This window comes from Peromyscus maniculatus, chromosome 3, assembly GCF_049852395.1.
Source record: "Peromyscus maniculatus bairdii isolate BWxNUB_F1_BW_parent chromosome 3, HU_Pman_BW_mat_3.1, whole genome shotgun sequence".
In the NCBI taxonomy this organism is placed as follows: domain Eukaryota; kingdom Metazoa; phylum Chordata; class Mammalia; order Rodentia; family Cricetidae; genus Peromyscus; species Peromyscus maniculatus.
In genome coordinates this window covers 121,633,219-121,649,492 of record NC_134854.1, presented here as the reverse complement: position 1 = coordinate 121,649,492, position 16,274 = coordinate 121,633,219, and the positions used below count along the sequence as shown (strand labels likewise).

The window sequence follows — 16,274 nt, the reverse complement described above, 5'->3', positions numbered from 1 at the left end:
TGAGTCTACCTTTGTGAATTCCCCTTTAATATGTGGTTGTGGCTTAGTATTTATTCAGACCATGTGGGACCACACACCTGATAGAGTGACAGTATGGCGTCATGGCAGCCAGCAGGATGCGTGAGTGACTTTTGAGTCATGGTGGCCTAGAAGGTTTTTGAGGTTGACAGAAGCAGCCATCACGGGGATTCTCCCCGTCCCATGTGTTCCAGGACATAGAATGGCTCAGTGCTACAGTGGGAATGTAAGACGTATGGTAGAGAAACACTCACTTTTCTCCCTGATTCTGAAACGGAGTAGGACGTGTGAGCTGTGTGAGTTTCCGTGGTAAATAGAATCTAAGTGTGCACATTATTCATTCTCCCCAGTGCCCGGGATTTCACTCTGAGAATTGCTTTGCAGTGTTGTATTTCTCCCTGGCTTCTCAAAACAAAATTACACGTAGCTAATTGCCATCTCTGTCACCAACAAGGCTCCTGCATGGAGGGTGGGGAGGGGGCTTCTCCTTCCAGCTGGGTTTCTTGCTGGATCGCAGAGCAGAACCCATCCTCTTGCCTGCTAATGGAACCCCCTATTGTCCCGTGTTACATCTTAGCGAAGGTACGGGCATCACCCCTTCTCTACTTCAGGAATTTTCTTGGGAACAAAATGAGAGGCAAATACGGGATGCCTGGAAAATCGAGGTGGTGGCCTTGGTAGAATCTGTCCTTCTGTGCCCAGGCCTGGCACAGTCTTTTGACATCTGTGACTTCTCCCTCCATTCATTCCCTGAATGGCCATTCCCTGGTTCGAAGGGCCTTATTCCTAACTGCCATACTTACACAGCCACCATTTCCAGGCACTGGTCTCTGAATAGTGCTTTTCCGTGTGGTTGGGAGTCAGAGGCTAGTGACCCTACTCTGGGTGCTTGGGTCCCCACCACCTACACAGAATCTGTGACCAATGATGAAGTGGTTTGATGATCCTCAGAGGGATCGTCATTCATTCATTCAACTCTACCACGCTTTCTGTTCTTCCCCGTGAGACTGTCCCATCTGAGCTTGAAGGCCTCAAAAGTCTGAGGCACAGTTTTACAAAAGAAATCTGAAGTTTTGCCAGGTAGTGGTGGTGCACACCTTTAATCCCAGCACTTGGGAGACAGAGGCAGGTGGATCTCTGTGAGTTTGAGGCCAGCCTGGTCTACAGAGCGAGTTCCAGGACAGCTAGGGCTGTTGCACAGAGAAACGTTATCTCAAAAAAACCCAAGGGGGCGGGGTGGTGGCTCTGAAGTTTAGTCACAGAAGACACATGGCATTTTTTGAGTTCACCCCATATCAGTTCTTAGTGTATATATAGTCGTCATTTGTTACTGGCAGAACTGAGCAAGGGGGTTTCTGGTTGAGTGCATCTTCATTTTCTTCTTTTGAGGTGTGTTTGTGTTTCTCTTGCCCCCTCCCTTCTCTCTCCCACCACAACCACCACCACAACCATCATCATCATCATCATCATCATCATCATCATCATCATCGTTGTCAGCAATCACTGAAAAGGCTCGTGGTGGGAGGAGAGAGACCTGTGGTAAGGCACATGGAAGGGTGCACGGTGTGCAGAGTGCCTGGGCAGTTAAAGGAAAGGCTGGTTCATATAAAAAGGCTTGTTTCTGCGTGGAAAATATGAGCACTCCTTCCCCCCCCCCTCTTTTTTACATGGACCAGGTGTGGATTAGTGCCCTGAACCTTTTACCCTCCCATATTCCTGCTTATAATTCTTCTGAGGCACAGTTCAGCCAAGTGAAAGAAACGTGTTATTAAAGGTGAGCTGAAAGGCATTTAAAAAAATAAACAAACTGTTTAAGATCCTAAATCAGCAACAGAATCTCTACACACAGACTTGAAACATACAAGAAAATGTGTTTTGATGCCTTCGGGTTCCAGACCAGATTCCTCTCCTGCCTCCTCTGAAGAGCTCCCCTAAGTCCTGTTGGGTCATTTGGGGGACAGGCAGCCTCCACTAACCTTCAGTCCTAACTCCTTTCTCACTAATGAACTGCCCCCACCGAGGTGTGTGATACCCAAATAGAGGTCTCTGACTCTGGCTAATGTTGGGAAGAGAAAACAGGAACTCTGACTTTTAGCCCTCTGTGTGCAAGCATGCAGGGTTTGCTTTTCCAGCCTGTGGTGCGCCAGGCAACCAGAAATAATTAACAGCCCGTAGAAATGAAGCGCAGAAAGTTTTAGATTAAGTTAAGGTAACCTTGATGGGTAGCCGATCTTTTATTAATACCGCCAGTCCCTTTGTTCTTGTTAATGCATTTGTTCCTCAAAAGCACACAATGGACTGTAATCAGACCCCATTTTATGGACGGGCACACTGAGGGATAGAGAACTCAAACAACTTGCTCGGGGTCTCATGGTACCAAAGCAGCTGAGCTGAGTTTTGCTCTTGGACACGTGGACCTGGGGTTGGTAAGGCCCAAACAGTGCAAGTTTCATATATACCGGGCACTATGGTTTTATGTAGTATTTGCTCTCCTTCAGGCAGCCCGAGGAGGGGTTAGTAAGCACAGACATTGGTCCTCCAGCCTCCGCTTCTTCTAGTCTGTCGTTTTCCCCCAGCTTTCCTCCATTGGATTGGTTGCTTTACCTCAACTTCAGCCCCGTGGGCATGCAGCCGTGTGTCCTCTTCTGCCTGGGTGATTGTACACTTTCTGCGTGTTTGTGCCACTGTGGAAGGGCCTTCGCTTATGCTGGATCTCTACTGTGAAGGGGAGCAGGGCTGTTGTTGAGGTAGCTGCTTTGTCCCCTCTCCCCTCCCCTTCCACCCCATCCTCTTTTCTTTGGTCTTTGAGACCAGTTCTTACTGTGTAGCCAGGTCTTATGTGAACTTGTGGTCCTCCGACCTCCGCCTCTCCAGCTGTGGAATTCAGATGTGCTGTCATGGTCATCCCATCCCTCAATCCACCTCTCTGTGTGTACGTTCTGTTTGTGTTCACGTGCATACACATGTTCAAGTACACATGCCTGCATGTAGAGGTCAGAGGCTGATGTCTACCGTGTCCCTTAATCACTCTCCAAATGAGGCAGCACCTCTCTCTGCACCCAGAACATGCAGGTTTGTTTGGTCTTCCTGGCCTGAACACCCCTGGGATTGTCTATGTCACTGCCTCCCCAGCAGTGGGGTTGAAGTACCCCATACTCGGTGCCTTGCTTTTTATATAAGTACTGGGGATTTGAACTCAGATCTCTATGCCTGCTTGGCAAGCACTTTCTTGACTTACCTGTCTCCCTAGCCACCTTGCTCTTTTATGGGATAATCAATTCCTTTCTAAAGTAGCCTCAAGCCCATATTCACCAGCCTGGATACAGTGCGGTTCAATGTCTTAGAGACATTCCGTGACAGACTGCCCCTCCCCACCTTCATAATGCTTCCAGTGACAGAAAAGGTGGTAGGTTTGGCACCAGCCTCATTTACAGCTCCCGTGAATGGTTTTATTTCCTTGAAGACCTATGCTAACAGGTCCAAGCTGCCTGCCCATCTCAGCTGCTCTTGTAGGGATGGTCACTGTATGTACTGGAGAAACAGAATTGTATGTTAGAAGGCTGTGCCAGGCTTGTGTCAAAGGTCCTTTCTCTTTGACTGGATTCTTGGGACATTTGGGGAAACTGCATGCTCACCAAGGTGACAATTTCCTTAATGTCATTGTTAACCTAGCATCTTGGAAATGCCAGCTCCTTTCTAGCTAGGGAGCCAAGAGATGTGTGCTCCAGCCTGATACTTCTGGTTTACATTGGCATTTCTGAGTGTGTTCTCATGGGAGATGGTAGTGAGCTTTGGAAACACCAAGGGTTGGGTCAGAGTTGAGTATAGACAAGGACTGAGATCTGCAGATGTCAGGGGAACCAGGAAGAGAGGCATGGGAAAGGAAATGGGATGACAAAGTGCCAGGAACAGTTGCCTCATCATTTGGTATTTCTCTGGTGACCAAGAATCTGCTTTATGTGTTCGGATCACTCGTAGGCACTTGGGGTAGATTTCCGCCAAGTTTCACAGTTTAAAGACCACTAAAGGGAAGATTCGTAGTACTTAGAGACGGTTATTTGGGGGGAAAGGAGGCTTGGGAATCCTTCCGGCCATGCAGGGAAGGCACATGGCTTTATTCATGAGTGTAAACGTGTTCCTATGATTCGGCTGTACAGTCACTTCTGTTCTCTGTGTAAACCAGGTTGTTAGTCAGTGGGTAGTGAACAAGAGCCATATCGGAGCTGGAATGAGATACGGGGATGCTTTCCTGCAGCTCACGAGCTGGTTTGCATCGTTCCTTTGTTTTTCACTGGACCCATCCCATGGAGAGCTGCTGTTCACCCTCTGGGATACAAAAAGAAAGTCCTTCATGGAATTTGTATACTGGCATTTTATCCCAAAACCAAATGTACAGTTAAGGTGAATCCCCTTGCTTTCTCTGTTCAGTGTACTTCACCTAAAAACCAAACCGAATCTATTTCTCTGCAGATGGGAGCCACTAAGAGCCAGATGTGTTCCTTGAGAGCTTGTTGTCAGGCTCCAGCTGTGCTAGTCTGGGTCTGGTAGGCAGCCCTGGGCTGTGTCTGCCAACTGAGGCCCAGACACTGGTACAGACTTAAACAATTAGTTGAATACCTCATCCGGTGGCAGTGGCTGCTTTCACGGTGTGTGTTCTACTGGTGACCAGTGATGTGCAGGCCTGAGACCTCTGTGGGTAGGAATACCCAGAACAGAACCAAACATGACCTTGTTGAAAACCTAGTTACTAGGCATTTATTGTGTTGATTTTATCCAAACAGAGGGTTCCTTTAAAAGTCTTAATTCCCACCTTTCAGAAACATCTGGATCCCTCAACACATCTGTGATTTCACTTGTCCATACTTTCTGTCATGCAAACAGAAATATCTTGTAAATGTAATGTATCAGTCTCCCTGTGTGAGAACCTTAAAACAGACTGTAGAGTACCTGTTTTAATGACCAGGCACGTCTTGTTTGACACAGGAGAATCTTGGGTTTGGATGCTTTGTAGTCTAGCAAGCTCATGACTGCATGGTAGTTGTTCATAAATGGTCATGGACTGAGTCAGATATGGCTAAATTCCAATGAGGGGGGGTGATTGGAGTTAGGGTAGCCATGTCTACCAATAAGCAGAGGGGAGCAACCCACAGTTTTGTACCTCAAAAGGAAAGGCTCTAATTGTGACAAGTTCAGTGTTGTTTTTTCCCCGCATGTTTATATCTGGTGTCAGCTTGTAGCAGAAAGCACAAGATGGCAGAGGTGAAGCTTTTGAAGGTTGCCTTTCCTGAAACCCATCCCCTAGACCCACATAACCATGGCTTTATCGCAGTGAAAGGCTCAGAAGTTTTTCCAAGAAGTCCCTCTGTGAATAGTGACAGTGATCACAAAGTTACTGAAGTGGGTGAACTCAGAATATATAGATAAAAAAAAATCCACCTTGGCTCCCTGGATGCCTTGTGTAAATTCGCTGTGCAGGAAACATAAGTAAAGCCATTTGGTCTGTGGCATGGGTGTGGGCGGGCTCAGGGGGCGGGGATAAAGTTGAGGCATTGATATAGTATGAGGAGAGCCAGATGGCCGCATTACACATCTTTTGTGTTCTTGTTTGCTTCTTAAAGCAGTTGCAGAATTTTGCCCTCGGCGATATTTTCTTCTTCGTGCCTTTGTGTTCTGCTCCGAATTTACTTTTGTCAGAGTGCTTTAAAAGAAAAACCTTACTGGGGGTGGGGATGCATTTGTTTTTTAACTTACATGATGAACTTGTGAAGTCAACAGTGTGCTCATAGCAATATTTTTTTTTTTAAAACATTGTGTGTTGGTAAATAGTAACAGGATCAGTTTTTCTTTTTTCTTAATGTGGTGACTTCAACCATATTTTCTATCAATTCAGGGAGAGATTTCTGCAAAGTATGCATGTGGAATTGATGATGTGTGGATGGGGGTGGATAAGTAAAAAGATAAAGAATGAGATCTGCCTGATGAGAAACTTGCTTTCCCCATTTCTCACTACAGGGTCTCAGGTTGTAGTTAACCTACAGGGTTCTGCTGGAAACCTGACTTGGTAGTGTTCAAGCTATTAAGAGTAGGTTAGTACAGGTTGATGAGTTTTGCCCAAGTGTGTGTTTGGCATTTATTAGAAAATTTATATCTCTTTATATTTTTATATGAAATTTATATAGAAATCTATTTGTTTCATACTAAATGCAAAGTATCTTTTAAAGTTGCAGGTGGTGAAGGGTGTTTAAGATGTTGTCATTACTTACAAAGAATGACATTTTATCACAGAAGGTTTTAATAAGAAATTACTTCAGGGCTATTTTCCCCCTGTCCCAACATGGTGGAATGCTTCAGGATAAATAACATACTTTATACAGCCTTCGTTTATCTTTTCTTGGATGGATGATGGTGTATTCTCTCATAGTGCACAGGTTTCTAGTGTGAGTGGGAACCGGCAGTCCCTGACTAGCAAACAGTAAGCCCCATCCTTATTGAATTCCCTGTTAGTCACAAGTCCGAGGCGACCCCTTCCATTAATGAAGCCGTTGTAGGCATCGTATCCAATCGGTTCTTGAAATGTTTCAGTAAGTCTATCTTACAATGTTAAGAAGATAATCGGCAGACTTAGAAGGTCCCCATCTGGACTGTGGAGTTCTTTCACTGTGAGATGTTTTGCCTTTTTGAGATAGCTCTCGCGTTTCTTCATCTGTTCAGCCCAGAGAAGTGCATATGAGAAGTCAGTGACTCCAGATCCATCTGTTGTTATTATTTTCCGCTGATAATTGGCTTGAACAATGAAAAGCCTGTGTCTGGAGCCTTTGAAACTGTACACCCTGTTTATTTTCTGGAGCTCTAGCTGCCCTGGCCTCCCACCCTCCCCCTTCATCCTCTCTCTGGGGTACAGCAAGTGGAGCTTGTGTGAGGCTGACATCTTTGACTCTGTGCAGCAGTACATGTCACTCAGCCCGCAGAGCTTGCATACGGATTTCTGTCCCAATCCCTGTCTGTGTCCTTGGCTCCTGTGTCTGAGAGCCTTCCAGCAATAAGCCCAGACGGAGCTCCAATGCAGGGATCTCTTACCTGGGCTGCCGTCTTTATTTCACTGTCCTCATTAAAATATTAATTTAGAGTACAGTATCTAATACCTATGGAATCAGATGCTACCTATAATTGTACAATATATTCAGTGTCATCCAGGTTCACACAGTACAGCTCATTAATACTGGATTCCACCATCCGCACTCCATTAGCTCACTCTGCGTGCTGTGGATGAGCTAGCAAGTACAACGACCCACTCGAACGGCCAAAATAGTTAGTGTTAGTAACAACACTGGGGTGGACAGGGGCTTCTTCACAGTGGTAGACTGATTATATTTTTGTTCTGTGTCTTGCTTGATCAAGGGTAGCCTGCTCTCATTTGTGGGCATCGGTGGTTTTTGGAAGGTCAGTTCAAAGGAAAATAGTGAACAGAGCAGGAGTCTTTAGTTTCTCCAGGGCCAGGTTTTGTTCTTTGGGATGTTGGGAATCTTAGTTCATGTATTTTCTCCAGTAGCTGCCATTGTCTATATTTGAAGTAGGCTTTTGTTTTTAATACTTCAAAAAATTCTTTTAAGGGTGGATCTTTTGGGTTTTTTGGGGGGCAGCAAATGATGAAATGATCCCCCTCTCTTGGGGCAGTGCTTTCTCCTGAGGCTGGGAAGGACCCATGTTCCACTCTTTTTATTACAAAATACAATATAGACACTTGCTGTAAAACTGAATTGGTTCCTCACAGTTCTCTGTGACTTAGAATCAAGTAACTGGACATAGTCTTTCTTATGTGTCATTTGGAATCACATGCTACTGTAACAATTCATTGAAAAGTAATAATTGGTGGCTGGCAAGATGGCCCAGTGGGTAAAGATGCCTTCCACCAAGCTTGATGACATGAGTTCTACTCCAGTCAGGAAAGAACCAAACCTTACAGGTTCTTCACTGACCTCTCTTGAGTATGTGCAAGCACACCCACATAAATAAATGTAAAAAAAAAATATGACCTGTTATTGTTAACATATGGAATTAAAATTTCACATTTAACTTGTAATTTGAAAACTGAAAAACAAAACAGAGGGGAAAAATAATTAAGTTACTAAGACTAACAAGTTGCTAGAAGCAGAGGGTCAGAGGCCAATAGAAGCTGACTTATTAGTCTGAGCAAGATGCACTAGAAAATTCCCAGCCTTCATATGTTTCTCCCTCTTGCTAAATTCCTGGGTTCTACAGACAAATTACATCGAGGTATGACATATTTTTCTGCAGAAATGGAGAAAATTGTTGACTATAATTACATTGTTTAATTGAAGTGATAAGTGGCCGAGGCCACTCACTTAAAAGCATCCTTCCTAATATCTGGATAATGTTTTTAAATGAGCGGTCATGCATTGGTGACATTTGAAAGGCAGGCATTTGGGATGTACTTTTGGAAAGCTCCCATTATTTTCCTCACATGATTAGCGAGCTAAAGGATATAGTTAAGTGATATTCTGTGTGTGTGTGCTTATTTGTATTCTCTTTAGATATGCAAAGTATTATATCTGAGACTCTATGCAGTGATATATGCATATGCATGTGTGTATACGCCTTATTTATATGTAGTTTATAAATATACACAAAACGTGCCTTAAGGAGTGTATAATGTAGCCTTAAACTGAGCCTAAAGCATGAGCTTCTTAAAATCCTTGATCATGGGAGATTGCAATACAGCCTGCAGCAGAACTTGACAGAAGTCTTATGTGCCAGCTTGTTTTGGAAGTAGCTGACCATCCAAGTTTGCCCCTTAGTGCCACTCCCCAGAAGTGAATTCTTAATTGCTAGTGAATGTAATTCATTTTGATTGTTAGCGTAGCAACATTACATTTAAAGGTAGATCTCCCAGTTGCGTGGTGCCCCTGGAACAGCCAGTGTCTCCTGTCAGAGGAGGGTAGGTAGGAGGCACAGCGGGCGCCTGATTGAGCCAGTGGTTCATTTGCCGAGTGTTTGTGTTTATGCAAAGGGGCCTCTTCCTGCATATTTAATCTAGAGTAAGGCAGTGGCTTTGTTGTGTTTAGCCCACATACCTTCAGCCCTTCCTCACACTGCCGCCAGCCTGGGAACCCTGAGAGCCTGCAGGACTGGGCTTCTCACTGCCTCTACTTTCTCCCTTACAAACTCTTGAACTTCGTTTCGTCCTGGGAGAGACGGGCCTCTCCTGCCCCAAAGCTCTGCTGCCTCACCATGAATGGGTAAGTGTGTGCCAAGCCAAGCTGTGATACTTTTGTTTCATTCCGCAGATGTTGAGAGGGCACTTTGCTGCCCTTCTCAGTGCCTACTGAAAGCTGTCCTGGTTCCTGGGCAGTTTTCACTGGCTGGCTGCTGTGAGACAGACCAGTACAGGTGCCTCTTAGGAAAGGCAGCTGAATTTTGAACTGGGAGTGTGAGGCTCTTGGGGACAGGAAGGAATTAAGAAAGAAAAGGGAGTGAGTGGGCAAAGGCAGCTTGACTGTTCTGGGTCCCAGCAAATCCTGTTTTGTAACTATCCTGCAGCCAGAGCTACCATTGTCTGCGAAGAGGCTTCACACAGTGTGCGAGGCTGGAGTGCAGGAAAGCGGCGGCGGCGAAACTCGGCTCCTGGATTGTGTCTATGGGGCCAGGGTCCTCCCCGAAGCTCTGGGCTGGGATCCGTGGGGCTTTCTTCTGTGGAAATCGACTCGTCTCCTCATTGATATTAATAGCACACATGAGACGTTGGCCATGACACTCAGAGAGGCAGTGGAGAGGGAAGGAAATCTGATCTTGTTTGGGGGAGAATGACAGCCCCTTGGCTCTCTGGCAGAGGGGACGTCTATGCAGCTCCGAGTCTGCATAATGGCATCCTGCCTTAAGTGTTTGTTCTAGGAATTCTCCTCTTGAGCTGTTTGTTTGGCTATCTGGGGTCCAGCTACTCTTTTTGTCCTTCTACCGGCTTTAGGAAGCTAATGCAATCATTTTTATTTTGAAGTGAATTAGAAAAGGACTCAGCAGTTGCTGCACTTGGATTACTCTGGGCAATTTGGGGATATTCCTCTTTCTTTTCAGAGCAGAATGTTTATCATTTCAATTCAAGTTGTCAAAACAGATGAGGGGAACCACCCAAGGTCCATGTCCTGTGTGAAGCTATTGCTGGGTGCAGGAATTGGGTCTAAAGGAAGGCACTTGCTCCTGCCTGACTGTTGCCACAGTCTGAGTAACTCCTTCCAACAGGAGAGTGTGCTGTTCCCCCGCAGGTTGGAAACTGGGAGAAGTGAAATAAAATTCCATCAACCTTATTAAAATATGCGAGGGCTTGGGTCTTCTTGGGTACCAATCAGTCTAGAGACTTAGAAGCATTTATTAGCAGTGGGGCTGCTGAAGGTTTTTAATGATAAAATTACAAATATTCTAGCTAATTGTAAGTATATGACTTTTATACTCATTTTTTTAAGAGGAAAAATACTTTTTTTTTAAACAAGGGGAAAGAAGTAAAGCCGTCAGAGCACCTTCTGTGATTAGCACTATTGTATTCTTAAATTTTGATTGATAGAGATAATAGTTTTCACGTAAAAATACAGACAGGTACTTTAACTTTCCATGACAATAGCTATTTGCATTTCTTTTATCTTTTTGTTTAACATTTGTGGGGGTTGGGATGGATTTGATTATTAACTCTTATTGCACACTGAAGGCAAATCTAAAACAAAGGCTTTGTTAGCGCTTCAAAGGCAAAACAGCAAATATTGTTTTTGGTTTTCAACGTGTACAGGTTGTTAAAGGATACCTATAAAATATTTTCACATGACCGTGACCAGGGTTTTACTTGAGTGGAAGGTAAGAAGAGAATGAGTTTTCCAAATGAGACAGGCCCCTGCTGTAGTTCTCCGGGGGAATGCCAGCCTGGAGTGATTTCTCAGGCAATCCTCTGGGTTGCCTGTAGCACATGGTTGCACTGTGTGTGGAGTTTTTGAGTTTTGCCTACCAGAACAGAGCCCCAAAGTTAGACTCTGTGATGTGTCCCAGAGAGAAAAGGCAGTAAAATGTCCCTCCCAAGGACAGGAGGGGGTTTGGACAATGATGTAGGGTGGTGTATGGCAGGTCATTTCTTTGATAGAGACCAGTAAAGGAAGTGTAGCGTTTATTAGCCAACTGCCATGGGTGTGTCTCCGACCACCCCTGGCTGCAGGATGCCTGGACTGTACAGAAGTCCTTCCTTCCTCCTTTCCCTTTTCATTCTCTGCTCTGTCTCTCTCTCTGCCCGCCACCCCCCCCCACCTCCCCCCACCCCCACCTCCGTTTTCATTGTCTTTCTGCCTTCCCTCCTTTGAATTTTTGTTAAATCTGACTCAGTAGCTGAAGTTCTAGAGATGGCAAGCTCTGGGGGTGATTTCTAAGTGGATTTTCTTAAGTGTAGAAAACAAAATGACCCTTGTGTTCAATCAGTCAAACATGTGCCGATAGCCTTGTTTTCTAAGAAATCACTGGGAAATAAGACAGGAGAGCCAAAATGAGTTAAGATTGACGACTTAAAGAGGCAGTACTCCCTTGGAAACTGGCCCATTTGGACCTATTTTCTCAAGTGAAGTCTGTGCTGTTCAGTAAGAAGATGTGGGAGTGTGGAAGTTTGAGCCATGTTCTATACTTCAGGGAAGCATGGGCTGAGTCTTCCTAGTCCTTGCACCCTTGCACCTGCTAAGCTGCCCCTTTGTCATGGACCTGGGGTGGCTTGGCTCACCTCGTGTCCCTGGCAAGACTGGCACACAGTGGCTTTTCCACCAGCCTGTGTTGGATGGAGGCTTGAGAGAGACTGTTGGTTACCCTTCAGCATCAGTTTGTGGTAACTGCATATTGTGAAAGAGCATGCAGGAATCATGGTGGTAATCGTTTATTGTAGCCGCTGTGAAAGGAAAAGGGGGAACTACTTTGAATGTGAAAAATAGAAGGTATGCTGTTACTTTCCAGCTCTGTGAAGCGGGATCTCACCCGCTAACTTGTGCTTCAGTTCCAAGGAGCTCATGCCAGTTGGCAGTGGGCGTTACATACCTCACAGATCCAGTGAGGGACAAAATTCACGAGTGAAGCCTGGATGCAGGGTGGCAGCCCCAGGGCACTGCCCAGTGAACGTCTAAGGGAGGAGGGAGGGCGGGGCGGTCGAAAAAGAGGAAGCCCTTGAGAAGTTGGGTTTCCAAGGCTGCAGGTGGCAGGTGACATGTGGGGGTTCAGCACAGCCTCTGTGGTCACCTTGTAGCTCCAGGTAAATAACACGTGCTGTGGTGAAGAGGCCTTGGAAAATTCTAGTTTGTAGGATCTTTACTGGGAAAGAGAATGCCAGGAAGGAAAGCCATTTCTGTTTACCATATGCCTGGCTCGCTTTTAACACACAAAATCACTAGGAAAGTTTTTCAAAAGAGAGAAAAAGAAAACAACATGGCATCTGTGTGGTGGCAGCCTTTTAAAACAAGAAGGCTGAAGGGGAATGTATTTCTTTTATACTGGTGTGTGTGTGTGTGTGTGTGTGTGTGTGTGTGTGTGTGTGTGTGTGTGAACTTAAAAGCTTTACACAGTGATTTAATCTGAGCTCTAATGTTTGTGCTGCCAATGGTCAGACAGGTAAATAGTCGATTGACTTGATCAGTAAAAGTACACAGTTTTAGAAATTGAAGTTTTATGCTTTGGGAAAAAAGCAAGTTGCATCTTTTTCAGCAGAGTTGTTGATTTCTGGTTCTCCTAAGCACGTAATGATACCAGCTCAGGCCTCAGTTCTAACCCCTTATTTTCTTGTCTTCTATATTGACACATTTCATTTAATTCCACATGATGGCAAACAGCTGTTGAACTATTAATCTTTCTGCAGAAAAACTCAGAAAATACCATTTCAGATGACTAGGCTAATGGATGCCTTTTTCTAAAAAGTAAAATCAACAGAAATAAATTAATGAGTGGTCAGATGTGCGTGTGCATTAAAATTTATGGAATGTATTTTACATCTTACTGACGATACTCGATGTGTAAGTGAAAATCAAACGTAGCCAGTTTTGCACGGCCTAAGTCTGGATAAGGTAGAGTGTTCATTGTCTAATTGTGCTGCTACTCGCTCTTTGTGCTTTTATTTCCCCAGAGGAAAAATACCCTTACATTCTGGGGGTCAACCAATGTCTGATTTTGCCTCCATTCACTTATGAACTGTGCTTTTTAGGCAGCCGGGTGGGCAGACAGACCTCATGCTTACCTGGAACTGTTCTGCAGGTTCAGATGCAACACAAGAGATAGATAACTTTATTCAAAGTGGGCCTTTCAGCAGTTTTCTGTGGAAATTAAATTTTAATGAGGTCCAGTTGTTTGCCTTGCCTATATGATAGCAAATCTCATCTGCATTGCAAAGTTCTAATACCATAGGTCCTTCTGCCAAACATGCAAAAGTAGACTCAGCTCAATAGATAAACATATAAATTAGGTTAAAGCACACGCATTCGAGTAAGTCTCCAGGAAAAGGGAGGGAGGCAAGGGGCCTTCTTGCTTTGAATCGAGCAAGGTCTGCCAAAGTTCACTCACTTTATATTTAAGATTTGATGCGTGCTGGACATGTAGCCGAGTGGTCAAGGACTTGCCTAGTATGAGAGGGACCCCGAGTGTTGTCCCTAACAGTATAATTTGAATAGTTTTGGTTTTTTTTTGGGGGGGGGGTGACATTTCTTGTGTAGGAGATGCTGTGTGCCTTGAGTGGAATGGGGTACCTCACAGGCCCCTGACATGCCTTGAACACTTGATGGCCATTGCACTTTCTTTTCACTGTTCACTATGAAACAAGAAGGCAATCCTGAAGAGACGCATCAGCAGGAAAGAGCACGATTTTCATTTTCGATTTGAATTGTTTTGTGTAAAAACAAAAAAAGTTTGGGTGCAAATTGCAGGGCAGTCATTTTAAACCCCTGCGCTAGGGTTTTCCCCCACCCAGAAGGTAAAGATTTATGGTGAAAACCTCCAATTTCCTCTCACAGTAAACACGAGACTTCTGATTTCACTCAGAACCTGCATCTTTTTTTCCAGTCGACACGGCAAGAATCTGCATACCCCTTGATTGTGGAAATGTCAGAGGTTGGCATGAAAGTGCCACTTCCCAGCCTTAGTGAAGGGTGAAGACTGTGCTCTCCCATTCAGGGCTGACAGCAGAGGGTGAGCGGGGATGTACTCCATTCTGTATTGTTCTGGGCAGTAGGCAAAAGGCTATTAGCGTGTTAGTAAAGTGATAGGATCTCACCATCTTGTATTCTAGTCTCTTGTCAGTGAGGTGGGATGAACCCTGCTAACACGATCACTAACATGATCTAAGTTAATAAACTGATGTGTGTCCTTTTCACTTGGGCCATGTGTTGATCCCAGTGGGACCACATGGGCAGTGGGAGGCAGCTCCCGACATTTCCTAAAAGGCACACGGAGTTTCGCTCAGGGGCTGTGGAGACGCGGAGGAGATGCGGGTTGACATGTGTTCCTCGCTTCCTTTGTGTTTTAGGAAGCTTGGTTTCATTTGTTTACTTCGTGTGAGATGAACCATTTTTATCTAATGTAGTGTGGATCTGGTAGAGCTAGATGCTAAGTACAAAATAGTCTGTGAACAGCTTTCATCAGCAATTAACCCTTTGCCCCTCCCCAAGTAGAAAATGGTGCCTTAAAAAACAAAAAACAAAAAAACAATTATTTGGAAAGGTTCCCAGTGACAGAAAGCCTCATGTGTACGAGTGCAGGCTCACTTTCAAAGAGGTGAAAACGAAGCCCGATGCTTCGATGAAGTCAAAAATGTGGGTATGCACCAACACACACTCAACTAACAGTCTGGTTTCCCAAAGCAGCGAGCGGCCCATGAGTCACGTCTTATTCCACTCGAAAATGAATTAATAGCCGGCGAGACAAGAAAGAGTTCTTGTGAGAAGTCGGAAGTGTCTCGTCTTGACTTTCCCTGTCCCTGTTGGGTTTATGGTCTTAGAGTGCAGATCCCAGTCTTGTTTCTGTGAACTGAGAAATCTCCAGGATGTACAGTGGAACTCCTTGTCCTTTCTCTTGTGTGGATGCTGGACATTCATTGTGGGACTCTCCTTCTCATCAGATTGTGATGCGTTGTTTTTGTTTTGTTTTCAGGGTGAGAAGTGACCTTTTGAGGTGACTATAACTGAAGATTGAATTATAGAAGCAAAAAAAAAAAGGTAAAAATCATATGTAATTGCTGGACTTGTATCTAAAACTATTTCAACCTTTGAGGGCTGGGATTTGATCACTTACTCTTCTGTAGTTGAGACGAACATGCATCTAAACGTGTGTATAAATGTACATGTGTGACATGTGGGCAATAGCCTTAAAAGAGTAAAGATTTCCCTTGAAGGAATAACCTATCCGTGTTCTTTGTCCCCCAAATAATATCATACTTTTCCCAGGTTGTTGAAGCTAAGCTTCAATTAACTTTTGATTGTAAATTATGTGGGGTTAAGGCGAGAAAGGAATATTCACATCATCAAAGTGGTGATTCATAAAAATGACTTGCCTCAGAAATGAGTAACAGGTGTCAGTGCCCTGTGCCCAAGTGGTGGCATCGTATTGATGCTCACCTGCCGCCTCTTCGAATTACCTTCTTTCAGGAATGAATAGTCAGGAACCATAGCAACAGGCCACATTGGTGTCACTCCTTAGCGGTGTGGGACACAGCCCTGAATGTCAGTGCTACGCTGTCTTGTTGTGTTGACCTTGCTGGGAAATCAAATGAGTGCTTGGTTTGAAAGTTCAAAGTTTTCCCAGAGCCTAATGTGATTTGATGAATGAAGGCCAGATTTCAATTCCTGATATTCATGGTTTTGAGGGAGCATATGAAACACTCCCATGAAGTGGCCGTATATGACTGGTGGTTGCTTGCCATCAGGAGCATCCCAGAGTGAAGCCCATGACCTTCCTACCAGAGTGAATTTGCAGGTTCCTTTAATGTATGAAATTTAAAAGTTTATTTTTATGGTGCCTGTTTATTTATTTATTTTAAGTTTTAAGGCAAGTGTATATCAGATTTTTAGTGGAGCCTTCCCCATAAAGACATTCCTTTTTCTTGAGCTGAGCTGGCCTTTCCATCTCACGTTTTAATTTTGGCCCTTAAGTAGTTCCATTTGATTTAGTAGGATTGTGTCCATTTAATAGTAAGTTTCTTTGTGGCCATATTGAATCCTGTCTTTGCTTAGCTTTGCTGTCTTGTTTCGAGT

At 44.5% G+C, this 16,274-nt stretch overlaps 1 protein-coding gene across 7 annotated transcripts in view; it reads left to right on the top strand.

The window, feature by feature from the left end:
* Foxp1 (forkhead box P1) overlaps positions 1–16,274 on the top strand; it is a 524,457-nt gene that overhangs the window by 166,340 nt on the left and 341,843 nt on the right. For 4 of the 7 annotated variants that reach the window (XM_076567455.1, XM_076567453.1, XM_076567454.1 and 1 more), the window contains exon 2: positions 15,175–15,238. The gene's annotated coding sequence lies outside the window, so the exon portion shown is untranslated. Of the gene's footprint in view, positions 1–8,756; positions 9,276–15,174; positions 15,240–16,274 lie in introns of those variants that run through there. The other 3 variants (XM_076567459.1, XM_076567451.1, XM_015989405.3) reach the window with 3 other exon arrangements.